The following is a 16,519-nucleotide window of genomic DNA, read 5'->3' on the forward strand; positions in this document are numbered from 1 at the left end:
TTTGCCGTGACACTTTTTAATATTCGCCGTGACAGTTTCCGAAAAGTCAAATAAACGTTTGTCAGTTTGTTGGTTAAAATAAATAAAACAATATTTTATTTCGAATCTGTATTTGAATTTGGAAATTGATTTTAAGGTTTCGTAACGCTGTAAAAAGTATGTATAAATAAGCCTTTATACCTAATGTTACTTTATTACTAAAAGCGTTCTCGACCAGGCAACCTTGGGATCCTTATTATATTTATATAGCTCGTGTACTTCTAGTTATAAATTAAAAGAATTCTACTTTATTTACAATCATTTCATTAGAGCACGTAAAGTTTAATTAGAAGATCGATTAGCTAAACTAATATAAAAGTATCAATCTGCTGAAAACGTGATAGTATTATAAATAAAAATTGTCTTAAAACGTGATTTATTATCATATTTTTTAAGATTTAATTTTAAATTCGCTTAGTGTATGTATTAGGTACATAAATAACTTGCCCTAAACGGCCCCAAGTAGTATAAAATTCTGTGTCAAGTGTCTGGAAAACCTCACAAATACAAATTCCCACATAGCCAGTAGAAACAGACATTTGTATGATTTACACACATAGGTACGTATACGCACATAGTTTATCTAACCCTATATCAATCTCCGTGTGTGTAAATCAACTTGGGACTTCGGGGTGTAGTTTAATGGAATAGAACGTTAGTGTATTTTTCTAAGAAATGGAAGGTCGTACACTATTTTCCAAGAAACAGGATAATCTTAAAATTGGAGGACAGGATAATCTCCTTGATCAAAGTTCGCGCAAACTTATATTAAAAATACTCCGATAAACTCTTTTAATTTTTAAAGATTAAGAGTAATATTCAATTTGTTTGAATCAGGATACAAAATCTTGCAGATTTTGATTTGATTTGGTGATTTGAATTTTTCAAAATTTTGTACAAAAAACTGATAAAAACATAAAAATAAACCATAATAATCTATACGACGCCGCGTTGGCGCAACGGTCACAGCCATGGATTGTACCTGTTGCGCTGGCGGTTGCGGGTTCGATCCCCACACATGACAAACATTTGTATTGGCCATACAGGTGTTTGCCGTGGTCTGGGCGTTTGTGCAGTCCTTGTGGGTCTCCCCACCGTGCCTCGGAGAGCAAGTTAAGCCGTCGGTCCCGGTTGTTATCATATACACCTGATAGCGATCGTTACTCATAGTAGGGAATATATCCGCCAACCCGCATTGGAGCAGCGTGGTGGATTAAGCTCTGATCCTTCTCCTACATGGGGAAAGAGGCCTATGCCCAGTAGTGGGATATTACAGACTGAAGCGTAATAATCTATACATATAATAAAATGGTAGGAAAGTCAAAACTGTACATTGAATATTGTTTTTAAAGAATACTTGGGGTGTGATCTACAATCGATACCGAAGCCAAAAATATAATTTTTGTTTGTTTGTCTCTATGTATATCCGGAATAAACTCAAAAAGTGCTGCATGGATTTACTTCAAATTTGGCAAGAATATTATTAAGAAGTCGGGTCAACATATAGGCTACAAATTATCACGCAATCACCTACGGGGAACGAGCAGTGAACCTTTATTTCTTCAACGCATTCTGTAACAACGTGTAATCTCATTACGACGCATATTTGAATGTTGTTGTTATTATGTTTATAACCATGTCATAAGCTAGCTTCACAATAGATAAGTAAAGACATTCTGTAGTATATTTAGTATCAGCATTGCACCCGTGCGAAGCTGGGGCGGGTCGCTAGTAATAAATAAGACGATTCAATTTTGAAAGTAATCTCCTAACTTTGTAAGTCGTTTATTTTTTATTTACACTTTATTAGTAAATTTCTTATGAAATGTTTCTTATGAGCTGGTGTCAATCAGGGTTGAAAAAGGTCGCGCTATTTTAGTTGAGACACAATGGTATCTGTATATTGATACTAATCTGAATGTTTTATTACAACTTTTTGGTTTGATTTGTCAGATAATAAATACTTTCTATATGTATTTTCTTTAGATAGATATCCTCGTCTTTATCGATTTAGCGTTACATGTCTTCTATTGTATTTATCTGTGTTTTTATAGCTCAAACTTTGTGCAAATAAGTAGAATTGATATGTCATGCTTGTAATATTGAAATCGCAAAGTTTTACCCATTTTTAAATATTTCCTTGATAACCATTTCGGTTTTTTTTTTGTTTTTGTGTGGCTATTTGATTAAAAAATGAAGAACAGTTGAAGTTTTATCGGCAAGTAACTTTTGACAGAAAGTGCTAGATATACTAGTTGTATTCAAGAAATAAACTTGAGTTTACGAAACAAAATAAATTCCTCCGAGTCCAAGTCGATGGTTGCTCCTACTTTCAAATACAGATGAAGAATATTTGAGTTTTTATTAATAATATTTTGCTGCTGATTTTAGGCATTTTTGATGTACCCGATTTTTGACTGACTTTCAAAAAGAAGGAGGTTCTCAATTCAAATGAATATTTCTATGTATGTTACCTCAGAACCTTTCACTGGGTTTGTCATGTGGTCCCATTTTGATTTAATTAAGATCTGACAAGTACTTTTCGAGTTATATCGAATAATGCGTATTTACTTGTCTTTCTTTCTTTCTTTCTATTTTTTCGTCTACCTACATTGTATTACTTGTCGATGTAATTGAAGTCGGTTTATTTTCGTTTGCGAGCAAACACAATTATCATAAACAACTTCGCTTAAAAAAACTTAATGTACTTCAAATTTAAAAGACTGACTTAAACTGCATTCTAAGTTGCAACAACGATGCCGCATCTGAAACTTTATAGTATGTAATATTCCTATTATTTTTTTTTATCTAATCCTTTTCTACTTAACCTGTAAATAAATGGTACCACTAGCTTACATAAGAAATTGACTCCAATCATGAGGTTCAACATCAATATTGCCTAACTTGAATTTCGAGATTACTAACAGTGATTCCAGCTCGACTGTTGATGCAAGCTTTGTGGTGTTAGGAGAGATATATGCATCTACTCAGTGCCAAGTCTATCACGATTTGTTCCATTTGAGTTAGTGATTACGTCACTTGTACAATTCTGATGCTCAGTAAATCACGTATCAGTTTTGTGTTTGGAATAATCTGGAATATTCGAAATATGATCTCTAGAGAACATGCTGATTTCACTGATTTTATTGTGTTGTAATCGGAATAAAGCTACTCATGGATTTGTAGTCTTTTACCATAAATAAAGTGAAATTAAAATAAAATTATTTGTTTATGGTCTGTGATTCTATTCTTGTGGGTCTCCACCGTGCTTCGAATAGCATGTAAATATGTTGGTCCGGTTGTTATTGTAGTTTTTTTATAGCAATGGTTTTTCGTAGGAGGTAAATTATTAATGGAGCAGCATCGTTGAATAGGCTTCAACCCATCTACTGTATACGGAGACTGACCCGTTTCCAGCAGAATGACGATACAGTTTAAATGAAAAAAAATAAAATCAATGCTTTTTTTAATTGTAACACAACAGAGTTAAGACAAATAACAAAGCCATAGTATTTGTAACGCCTAATTTAAGTTAGCTGCAATACACAGTTGACTTCACGACCCACACGCGACCATATAAATACGAATAAAAGTCGAAAGTTAAAAACCCCATCTAAAATATTAACTTGAAATACTTGTGATGTTCTTGCTCATAAGTCATAATATTTTCAAAGTTTCAGACAGATATCATTAAAAAAAATTTTTAATTCTCCCTGCACTTCTTTTCAGTTTTTTTCAGTATATTTAAGAAATGATCATAATAAATACAGGCATATTTACTGTCACTTTGATTACTTTTTTTTAAATTAAGTATATAAAAATAGTTAGATTAATATATATCTAGCATCGTAGATTAGTATTCACATTTATTTTAGTAAGCCTTTTTGTGCCTATTTTGATATTTGATCTGAAAGATTAAACTCCAATCGTGCGTCGGAGCTGACACACACACTTTTTTATTAAGCAAATATAAGTAACCAGGAAAAGCCGCGCTCTGAACCTTCTTTCTGTACATATCTTATTTTTAAAAGCTTTATTTAACGTGCAATGTATGTATGTTTGTTAGAGTGGAATTTTGCAACTCAATTTTAAAGTCTATATATTTTACTAATTGAGCTGAACTTATGAATACGAGTTTAGTTTGCATTACAATACATGTTTAGCTATGTGACGTCAATCTAAATTTAACATGGCGTCCAAGATGACAAGATGACTCAAGATGGTAGAGTAATAGTTTTAAATGCACTTCTACAATATGGGTACCAAATGAAAGGACTTGCTGGGAGTAACTCGAAAAACAAAGCGACCTTATTCTAAATTTGATATGGTGGACTTTTAAAAAAGGAGGACTAGGTTTTTTATGCTTTCCTGCAGTATACTGCATATGAGTATCAAATTAAAGGGCATACTGATATCTTTAATATCATACAAATTGTGTATTGACTTCATATGTTGATAGTAATATGTTCAAAAGAAAAGTTTATTTTGTTATTTGCATTTAAATAAAAGCCAGTTTTTTTTAATTTACTTTTATTTCTCATTAAAACTTCAAGCTATGTTATCTTAGATACTTTATGCTAAAACAATTGTTGTCTCAACTTTGTTTTAATAGCTCTTTAAGTTTCTTTTAATCGGAATCACTTTTCTTGTTAGCGTTAGATTTTATCCAAGTTTTCACCTTTGTTGCGATATTTATGTTGCAAAAAATTTTTTCTTTGTTTATTTTCATTATGAGATTGAATTATCGTTTTAGCGATGTTTCTTAAGCGTTACCAACAAGCGTTAACGCTTTAAGTAAGCACTAAAAGTTTTTTTTATGTTTCGAAAATGTTTTCTTCATTTATTAAGTATTTTGAAAACATTTCTTTCTTTGTTCAATGCTCAAAATCGTAATTTTAAAAATTTCTTACACTTTGTATCGTGGACGAATTCGATAAAAAACTTCCACATTGTTTTTATGAAAGTAGGTCAAAGAGCGCTTAGTTCATTTATTATACGTGCCTGTTATGATCAACTAGAATATAAATTAAGCTTTCTTATGTTATAAATATAAGCGCTAATTGCTTTTTTTGTAACATATGTTTAATTTAATTCTTAGAAGCATGTTATATTGGATTTTGAGTACGCCACTTAATGTTTTGAGCTATTCTCAGCAAGTAGTTTCATCGTCAATTGATACCCATATTGTAGAAGTGCATTAAAAATAACTACTCCACCATCTTGTGTGTGGCCGCCATGTTGGATTTAGAATGACGTCAAAGAGCTAAACATGCATTGTCATCCAAACTAAACGTGTACACAAAATTTCTACTCAATCGGTTAAAGATATATGCGTCAAAATTGAGTTGCAAGATCCCACCCCAACAAACATACATACATTGTAAGATAAATAGAAGATTTTAAAAAGAGATAGCTTTAAAAAACGCAATTAGGTTATTGGATGTCCCTACTTAAGATATTCTTTGATATATTTCAAATAACCAAGAATTAATTTAAAAGGAGTTATTCAAACAGGCGATCCAACGATGCGATTTAGAGTATCGTGAATTCTACTTACCGGGGAGCTGTTCTCTTTATATCAATACGGCAGTTAATCTTTTATCGTTGGAAGAGCAACAATCCCTTAGGTATTAAAATTTAAATTTCGAACAGATTTAGGAAATATCTTTTTTACAAATGTCTGTTGAAATCTTGTAACGAAACCTTCTTTGTGAAAAATTCGCATTATATTTTTTATTTTGAGTTATACACTTGAGTCAAATATTGTTAGGGATTTCGACGCGTTATTTCAAGTGTTGCAATTCTACGATTATTTGGATTCTAATCTGTCAGATTATTGTGTGAAGTGTTTTGGATCTTACGTAACAACTAGCTGTGACCGCGACTTCGTCCGCGTGGAATTTAACAAAAAGTTATTGTTCAGTTCGCATAGTTATAAAATAAATAACTTTCTGAAAATAAAAGTAGCCTAAGTGACTCCTTTTATATCAGCTATCTGACAGCGAAAGTCCCGTCAAAATCGGCCCAACCGTTTCAGAGATTAGCCGGAACAAATAGACACACAAAATACACTCCAATTTTATTTACTTGTATAGAAGAACGTGATATTCATGTATTATGTACCTATGTAGAACACATTTATATGTTAAATATATTTTGCCTTGTTTTTTAGCCGACTTCAAAAAAGGAGGAGGTTACTAAATTCGACCGTATATATATGTTCGGGGATAACTTCGTCTTCTGTGAACCGATTTTTGATGGAATCCCAAAGAAATCGAGGGGATCCCTCGAAAATCGTTGTGACGACTAGTGCGTTTGTTAATTTTTTTCCTCTACTCATGTTGTATTACTTGTCCGTGTAATTGAAGTCAGTTGTTTAATTTTGCTAGCAACACAATTATTATATATAGAATTTGTAATAAAGTGAACTATTTTCGATTTTACCTTAAATTGCGTAAAAAGCATAAACTTAAAACACTTCTTTAATTTTATAATTCTATATTTAATATACTGTAAACAAAATAATAAATAAATAAAATAATAAATCAACAAAACAAACGAGCGAAATCATCTAAAATCACGACTAACAACATTTAACAACAAAGCTTTCTCAGCGGCTTAGAAGTTTAAAGTACAAACGAAATTGTGCTGATACTTTTCATCTAATTACCTTGCTATGGTTTAGAAAGAGTAGTCAAGGGATTCCGCTTGTTACACAGATTACGAGGCGAGAGAGACAGATTATATGAGAACGCTTGCAGAATTGGGGTACCGAAATACTGAACATTCTTCGGAATGATTCAACTTTGAATGGAATGTTTAAGTGGTCGAAACCCCGTTTATGTATTTAGTAGGCTATTGCGTATTTCAAGGTTGTAGAGAGGTTTGGTAGTAGCTTAATCAATTTACTATTTGCAACATTTATTGGTTGGTTAAATATTAATAGGTCGGGCTTGATATTCGGTACGATAGGAACCTTTAGTAATATTTCCGGATATATTTAATAAGTAATCTTTGTTAATATAATTTGACGTTATATCTGATTATTTATTAATGAAAGGAAGATTAAATTAAGTTGTTTTGTCTGTGTTATATTTTCAAATTTTTAGTGATTTGTTAATTTTTATTTAATTATAATTACCTACGGTGTAAAATTTTTCTCTAATAGTGTACAATAAAGAGTATTTGTATTGTAGGTATTGTATTGTATTACCTATGAGTTTCAATTATATAGTTAAATTATTCTTTTATGTTCTAACGTATAAAATCTACAGTTGATTTTAGTAATTATTTTATTTTATATGCTTTTAAAATTCTTAACTAGCAATATTCTATAAATTGAAAAAATATTAAATGACAAAATTTTCACCTGATCTCGGAGCTTAATTATGAACTTCGTGCTATGTTAATATTAGAGAATATTTAAGTTAATATGCAATGGAACATCATAGTGTCCACCAACAGGCATAAACTTTCTATAACTATGTACTGTCTCATATTCCTCGGTCAGGTTATATCCACAGATGTCGAAAACCAAAGTAATCACCATTAACAATTGTACCAAAGTAGGGATAACATGCTAACGCTAGAAACTGATAATTTAATCAGATTTTGAAACAATGTAAATGCAAGCAGATTTGTGTTATTGCTCAAACTGTACAATGTGTCCTAATAATAACGAGTGTTAGTTAGTGTTGACAGGTTCCATAAATAAAAAATTTAATTTTTTAAAAACACATAAAAATTATATTGTAATTTTAAATTTGCAATAAATTGTTAATTAAAATAAATGACAATATATTATGTCCAGGGTCGTGCTTTCATATTTATATACATATATGTGGTTCAAGTAACTATGTACCTATTGATATTCTAATTTATGTACACTGTGGATAAGAGTGAGAGGTACTCATTTACTGCATATACAATATACATATATGTACTAGATACATAAATATTAAACTCAGGCTCGGAGCAAAAATTGAACCTACATCGTGGAGTAGTCACTCCCAACTGTCAAAATAATATTAGTAAAATAAAAATGATTAAATAAAAGAAAATTTTTCGGTTTTCGTAATAAACATATCAAAATCATAACTACAAGCATTTTTTAAAACTTCTAGAATAAAACAGTGTGATAGAATTAAGTTTTTCAAATCTTCCAAACTTAATTTCAGAATATACTTTATTCAAATAGGCTTTTGAATCATCTCTTTAATGCTCTTTACATGCCACTTTTAAATTTGATGGAGTACAAAACTTCGAGGATGAGAAGTTTACATGAATAAGTGAATTTCCATTTCATGTGTTTATAACAAAATCGCACAAACATTTTTAGAATTGCCATAAATTAAATTTAAAGTTTATATTAAATAATTGTGTTTGCTCGCAAACCAAAAAAAAAACGACTTCAATTACATCGACAAGTAATACAACGTAAGAAGACGAAAAAAATTAACGAATGCACTAGTCGTCACTACGATTTTTGAGGATTACCCTCGATTTCTCTGGGATTCCATCATTAGATCCTGGTTTTCTTATCATGATATCCCTTGAGATATCTCCTTAAGAAAAAAAAAGAATTATCAAAATCGGTTCATAAACGACGACGTTATTCCCGAACGATACGATTTTGAAACATTTTTCATTACTGTTCTGCTCCTATTGGTCTTAGCGTGTTATAGCCTATAGCCTTCCTCGATAAATGGGCTATCTAATACTTAAAGAATTTTTTAAATCAGACCAGTAGTTCCTGAGATTAGTGCGTTCAAACAAACAAAAAACAAACAAACTCTTCAGCTTTATAATATTAATATAGATAGTGGCGATCGCGAACATGTATCTATAATAACTATGCTTCGAGGTACGAGGAAGACACGAAAACAGGCACCCAGACTGAAAACAATTATTTGGATAAATATAAATATCTGCCACTACACTGGAACGGTTGCCACCAGTCACTGATTGTATTAGCACTAATGATTACACCAACACGAGGCTTGTTTGATCGTCGATAACAAATCAACAAATATGCAACAAGAAAGAAAATTAAGATACTTCAATAGCCCACATAAAAGGACAAGGTACAAAAAAATTGTGTTTGATATATAAACAGAAATTGTCACACTTAACAGTTAACGCCGCGTTGGCGCAACGGTCACAGCCATGGATTGTACCTGTTGCGCTGGCGGTTGCAATTTCGATCCCTGCACATGACAAACATTTGTATTGGCCATACAGGTATTTGCCGTGGTCTGGGTGTTTGTGCAGTCCTTGTGGGTCTCCCCACTGTGCCTCGGAGAGCACGTTAAGTCGTCGACCCCGGTTGTTATTATGTACACCTGATAGCGATCGTTACTCATAGTAGGGAATTTATCCACCAACTCGCAGTGGAGCAGCGTAGTGGATTAAGCTCTGATCCTTCTCCTATATGGGGAAATAGGCCTATGCCCAGTAGTGGGATATTACAGGCTGAAGCGTAACAGTTCTATAACTCATTGAGGGAACATCAGTACAAATTCTGATCAAAATCTGAAGCAACTCGTTTGGGGAAGTACATCGATCTTACAGAAGACCACAGTCAAATAATACTTTTCTCACTAGTTGAGAGCTTATGGTGATCCTGTGGCGAGTAAGTTGGGCAGAGCTCCTGGGAACGGTCAGAAGTAAAATCGGTAACGATCGTTTACGATATATCGAGGTTTACGATGCGTCTGGTTGCAGTTGTTTATAGGCTACGGTAACCACTTACCACTAGGTCCGTATGCTTGTTTACCGACATATTACTATAAAATAATATGTTTTTGGAAGTGTGACACAGGATTCTCATTTAAATGGAGGTTCTTCTGTTTGAAACACATTTTCTTTTTTTGATTCAGGAGTGAAGTAGCTTTCGTAAAGGTCAAGCAATTCGAAAAGTATTGAAATAAACATCTGTAAAATCTCAAGGTCTAATTTCTTATACAATGTAAATGAGCACTTAGGAAAACATTTCGATATTGGATTCGTAAGCTTTTGTGACTAAACAATATTGGTTCAGCTACTGTAAGTGATTTAAAATATACAAGAGTCGATTTAAAACGACTTGAGTATTATTACAATTTTATTTTATTATTGAAAAAAAAAAATAAGATTTTTTTTAAAATAAAGAGCTCATTGTTACTACTTGTAATGAATAGGAATTTAAATAAAATCAACCTCCAAATAAGTAATTAAGACTATTTTAACCTTATGCGGTTAGATTAGAAAAATTCTACACCTTAGGGTCGAGAAATAGGTTTAAAGAATTTATTTCTCATAAAAACATAACGTTCACTTATAATGAGATACAATCAATATAAATAGTAGTATGTAACAATTTTTACCTCTGGAGCGCTTAATCGAAATATTTATAATTACAATGTATAAACGTGTTCTTTTAATTTTGATTTAAAAATATTTATGTTGTCCGAACCTTTAATATGATTTGGTAAATTATTATATAGCTGCACTCCCTCAAACAATATTGTTTTCTGACCATACTTTGTACGTACACTAGGCAGCATTAATTTATCCTTGTTTCTTAAGTTGTGTTTAGTTATTTTTTTATCAATTTTGATGTTTGAGTGTATTGAATTGTTGATAATATTCTTAATTAGTATGCAGGTGTAATAGGTGTATAATTGGTTGATATTTAACAATTTTGTTTCTTGATACAATTTGTTGGTTGATGTAAAATAGGGATAGCGAAATAGCACTTTGATAACTTTATTTTGAATTCTTTGTAATGGCATTAAATTTGTCTTAGCGGCACTTCCCCACACTTCTATTAAATAATCAATGTTAGATTTAACTAAGGTATTATAAATTATCATTCGTACTTTATTAGGAATGCAGTTTGATACATTTCTCAATGCGCCCAGTATAGGTAGCAGTTTGGCTCTAACGTGTTCTATGTGTCCTTTCCAAGTCAACTTATCATCTATCCATAATCCCAGATATTTTTCTTTTGCTGAGGATTGTATGATCTTATTGTTAATTGTAAGGGGTGTGAAATTAGGTATATGTTTATTTTTTGCACAGAAAATCATATAGGACGTTTTATTTATATTTATTGTAAGCAAATTGTACTGTAACCACTCACTTAGCCTGTCAAGATCATTTTGAGCTTTACTTATTAAGTCCTGAATAGAGCTACCGTAATAAAAAAGGCATGTATCATCCGCGTACAGTGTCAGTTTTCCAATTAGATTAATGTTAATAATATTGTTAACGTAAATTAAAAACATTAATGGACCAACTATGGAGCCTTGTGGAATTCCGCACGTAACATTTTTAACAGAACTGGTAAAGCTATCTATTTTTACAACTTGCGTCCTGTTTTGTAAGTATGATTCAAAGATTTTGAAAGCCCTGCCCCTGATACCGATATTCCCTAATTTCAACAATAGTTTACCATGGCTTACCGTATCGAAAGCCTTCTTCAAGTCAATGAAGATTCCCAAAGCAAAATTTTTTTTATCGATTTGGGACCTTATTTCTGTAACTAAGTCTATGGCGGCGGTAAGAGTGCTCGATTTTGAACGAAAACCATATTGTTGACTAATGAGAAATTGTTTTTCAGACAAGTAAGTATTTAAGCGTTTGTACAGTATTCGCTCGAATATTTTGGATATCACTGGTAACACGGAAACGGGTCTATAGTTATTTGGATCACTTTTACTACCACATTTGTGAATGGGACTAATTTTTGCAATCTTTAGCGAATCGGGAAAGGTGCCGTCAGACAAACACTTGTTTATACAATCAGCTAATCTTTGAGATATTATATTTTTTATACATTTAATAGCTTTGGTACTAATTCCGTCTATCCCAGTACTTGTGTTGCTATCTAGATTATCAATTATGTTTGATACTTCCTCACTACTACACGGTGCTAACTCATTTAATGTTATATTATGCTTATACCTACGGTCATACATTAATATGTCATCACTATTAGTGTGATATTTGTTAGGTATTGCACTTGCCAATTCTACGCCGATTAAAGAAAAGAAATCATTAAAGCAATTACAAACCGCATTGCCTTCCGTAACAGGTCCAGAATCCAATACGAGTCTGAGGGGAGCACAGCTTTCTTTACTCTTATTTAATGCTAAACTATTGATGGTTTTCCACATTTTCTTCGGATTATGACTGCTGGTACCAAACAAAGAATAATAGTAATCTTTCTTGCGGGTCCTTATCAGGTTTTTCACTTTTATACGCTCGTCATCATACTGCCTTTGAAGGTTTTCATCAGTTGGATTCACTTTAGTTTCTTGCCATAATCTGTTTCGCATATCAATCGAGTCAATTATTTCTTTATTTATCCAATCTTTTTTAGGTACATTTAAAAATTTTGTCTTTTTAACTTTATTATTATGTATATGTTCTAAAATAAACTTTTCTAAGTTCTGATATTCTTTGTTTTCATTGCAATACTCTGCCTTTAAAGCATTTGCGTAGAGATTTTCGTAATTTAGGGCTTCATAGTGTATTTTCCTGGTTATTTCCGGTGCTAGGGTGCCAATTTCTAGAAAAATCTGTTTATGGTCGGACAAAGATGAATCTATTATCGACATGTTGAATGAATGATTATTAACATTTGTATAAACATGATCTAATATTGTGTTTGTTGTGCTTGTTTCAATGAATGAATTTCTCAGCTTGAGTAGCAACAATAAAGTTTATTTGTGAAGTAATTTTTTAACGTTGAATACCCTTTTCAATGCATAAAAGTTACAATTATTGACTATATGATATTATACAATTGTTTTTGCTCGCAAACGAAAAAAAAAAAACCGACATCAATTCATGGTCTAGTAACACAACGTGGGTAGACGAAAAAATAGTCAAGTCAATGCGTATTATTATAAATAACCCAAAAAGCACTTGTCAGATCTCAGTCAAGTTTAAATGAGATCTCATGACAAGCACTACCTTTCGATTAAAATACGAATAATCGTACTCGGTCCATCCATACATTAAAAAAATACAGCTGAATTGAGAACCTTTTCTTTTTTTGAAGTCGATTTTGGTAACTGTAGAAAATTCTCCTAAACGTAATCACTTATTCTGCCATTAAAATACTTATGCCTTCTTTAATAATTAGCCATGTGATTGTCTAATAACTTGTATAAAATTAGTAAATTTTTGAAACCATACAAAATTTAAATGCGTTTTTTTCAATTTAATTTAAATGACGTTATATACAATATACTCGTAGCTTTACTCACATATAGATTCGTTACATTAACTTTACATACATCGGTTCTCCAATTAGTGATGGTTTATTATTTGACAATTCTTCGAGTACATCATCTGTAACAACCACGACCGTTCTGCCAGCACATCTCAATAAAAAAGATAATTTTTACGATTTCTGATTGTAATTACTTAAATATCACTACATAGTATAAAACAAAGTCGCTTTTTCTGTCCCTGCACATGTATGTACGCTTAAATCTTTAAACCTACGCAACGGATTTTGATGCGGTTCTTTTTAATAGATAGATTGATTCAAGAGGAAGGTTTATATGTATAATAACATCCATTAAATAGTGGAGAAATACTGTTATTTTTGAGTTTTTTAATGTTATGTCGTAAATAATTTTTTTTTTTTTTCGCTTAAATTGCAAACGCAGGCTGATCCCTACGAGATTTATCAAAATAACGTACTAAGTATTGTACACATTGAAAAGGTCTACAGAAAACTCCGCGATGGTATATACCTATCTCTTATGGATATCCCACAATAACATTTTTTTGTCATTTACTTTTTACGACAAATAATGGCTAATTTTCGAAGCGATTTTAACCAATACAGCATTAATCCTTATCCAATTAAATACCTTAAATACATTGTTGATTGAATATAGATCTATATGGCTCTTTACAGAATATGATTTAAATGAATATTTTCGAAGATATTACAGATTTAAAAATTGCGGGACGTAGCGTTTGCGGCGGTACCGGTCGGCGGGCGGTGGCGGCAACTCTGGCGGATTCTCCCGATAGCATTTTGAATTTAGCAGCGATCGGATGCGTTTATTATCGGAGCTCTCTAGCGAGGAAAATAACAATACTTAGTAAAACAGTGCTTTTCACCGCGACAACGTATCAGTAATTATAAGTAAGTTACGATAAGTAATTGTATGATAGTAGTTTTAAAATATAAATTACATTTTATTGTAAGGTTAATTTTTAAATCGCACTTATAGTAATAATTAGTATAAGTACATACGGTTAGATAAGATTAACCATAATTTTTGTATTGGAATTTTCTATTAAGATCTTTCTTAAAATTTAGAGTTAGATCAATTTAATATTAGGGAAATTATTTTCAAAAATCGTAATTTAAGTTGAGGTATGTAAATTCAGAAAGAGAACTTAATAGAATAGGTATCTTTTGTTGTTGATGATTGTTGATTATCTTTTGTTTTTAGTCGAACGAATAGTAAAGTATTTTTAATTAAATTAAAATTGTAGTTTAAGTTGAGGTATTTCAGTTAAAAAAAAAAACTGAATAGAATAGGTATCTTTTGTTTTTTATGATCGTTGATTATCTTTTGTTTCTAAAGTAAAAAACGTAGTGTATATTCCAAAGATGTATTGTATTTCTGTAGTGTATTTAGCATCAGCATTGCACCCGTGTGAAGCTGGGGCGGGTCGCTAGTATTACATATAACTTTAATTTATGGGACATTCCAACTTGACTAATAACTCGTTAATTAAACAATATATAGTATATTGTATAGTAACATAACACATAATTGATGGCATATATATTATGATGGCATGTATAACATATTCGAAAATTACTAAAATGTTTCCACATTAACATTTTTTAGTATCCGCTTCGCGTGGAATGTCCTCTATATGTAATAAATAAAAATGAATCGTGGCAATGTTTTTTTATACGTAATTTCCGAACCAATATATTCAATGGAATAAATTTTTTTTTTCGATAAGTTATTGTCAGTAGAAAAAAAAAACACTTAAATCAATGTTTTCAAGAAAAAAATATGTTAGGTATTACGAATTTCTGATTATATATAAATTAACAAAAATACTTCTTCGTAGCTTTGTGCAAGGCTGTACTTCTTAGTTAGTGATTTACGTGGATATGTTTATGTACAGTGTTACGATAATGTTCCTAATTTATTCCCAATGGTCAATAGCCACATATCGATGTGAACCTAAATTGAGCACTGCCGCTTATTGCTGATGAGATTGAATTGGTCTAATGATTAGTATATTATGCATACATTTAAGCATTCATGCAATTTATATACTTTACATTGATAAGGTAGTAGTAATATAGCTAAGCAGGTCCTCGACGGTTTTGCAATGATTTTTACTGACAAAATAAAACAACTATATGAGATTTGCCACCGTGCCTCGGAGAGCACGTTAAGCCGTCGGTCCCGGTTGCTATCATGCACACCTGATAGCGATCGTTACTCATAGTAGGGAATATATCCGCCAACACGCATTGGAGCAGCGTGGTGGATTAAGCTCTGATCCTTCTTCTACATGGGTAAAGAGGCCTATGCCCAGTAGTGGGATATTACAGGCTGAAGCGATATGAGATTTATGAAATATTTTTTTATCGTATAATCAGGGAATTGCCGAAATATCGGAAGTTTCAAAATTACGACCACGGTAACTCGCGTAAAATCAAAACTCGTCCATAATAATCGTGGAAACTTGAGAAATTATAATTTTCAAACTAATATCAGCTTGAGTATAATCAGATTTATGTGTGCAGTAACCAGACAGAGAACTTTCTCGAATAAATCTCGAATGAGTATTAAATTTTTAGTTCATAAAGCATCCTCGAACAATTATAATGCACGGCTTGTTCAACGTCTCCTCTATTAGATTAGTTCGCAATCTGTTAGTTATGTAGATAGCTATTAAAGCGGGAATTGCTTTAGTTCCGTGTAACTGAGACGTACACGTATGATATTCTCGAGTTTGTTTACTACAATAACTAGTTAGTAATTTAAAGTTTTTAGGTAGTTATTCTGTAGGCGTTATTTATGAAATATTGTTAGCGTATTACGAAGTTATGTAGACAGAAAAAAAAATGGATGTTATTTAGTAAATAGTATATGCGTTTTGTATTCGTAAACTTTTATAACTACATTACTTTCCAATCCATACAAATGTAATTGACTATCTCAGGGTTTTCTTCGTGTTGAGTACGATATTTATCAGTTTGATCGACATTTTTGAATATTATTTCCATGCTGTGAATTATACCAAAATTTTTATAACTCATAAAAAACCTAAATTAATTTAGATAATTTATCACACAATCTTAACTTTATGTCATATATAGATACACATTGTTTATTTAATCCACCGCAACCTGTTATCTAGTAATTAACGAGGAAATTGGCTGAGCTCGTAACTGAGGCGCAAGTAATAGTATTATAATGATAATTAATTGGCT

Source organism: Melitaea cinxia, chromosome 20, assembly GCF_905220565.1.
Source record: "Melitaea cinxia chromosome 20, ilMelCinx1.1, whole genome shotgun sequence".
Classification (NCBI taxonomy): Eukaryota; Metazoa; Arthropoda; class Insecta; order Lepidoptera; family Nymphalidae; genus Melitaea; species Melitaea cinxia.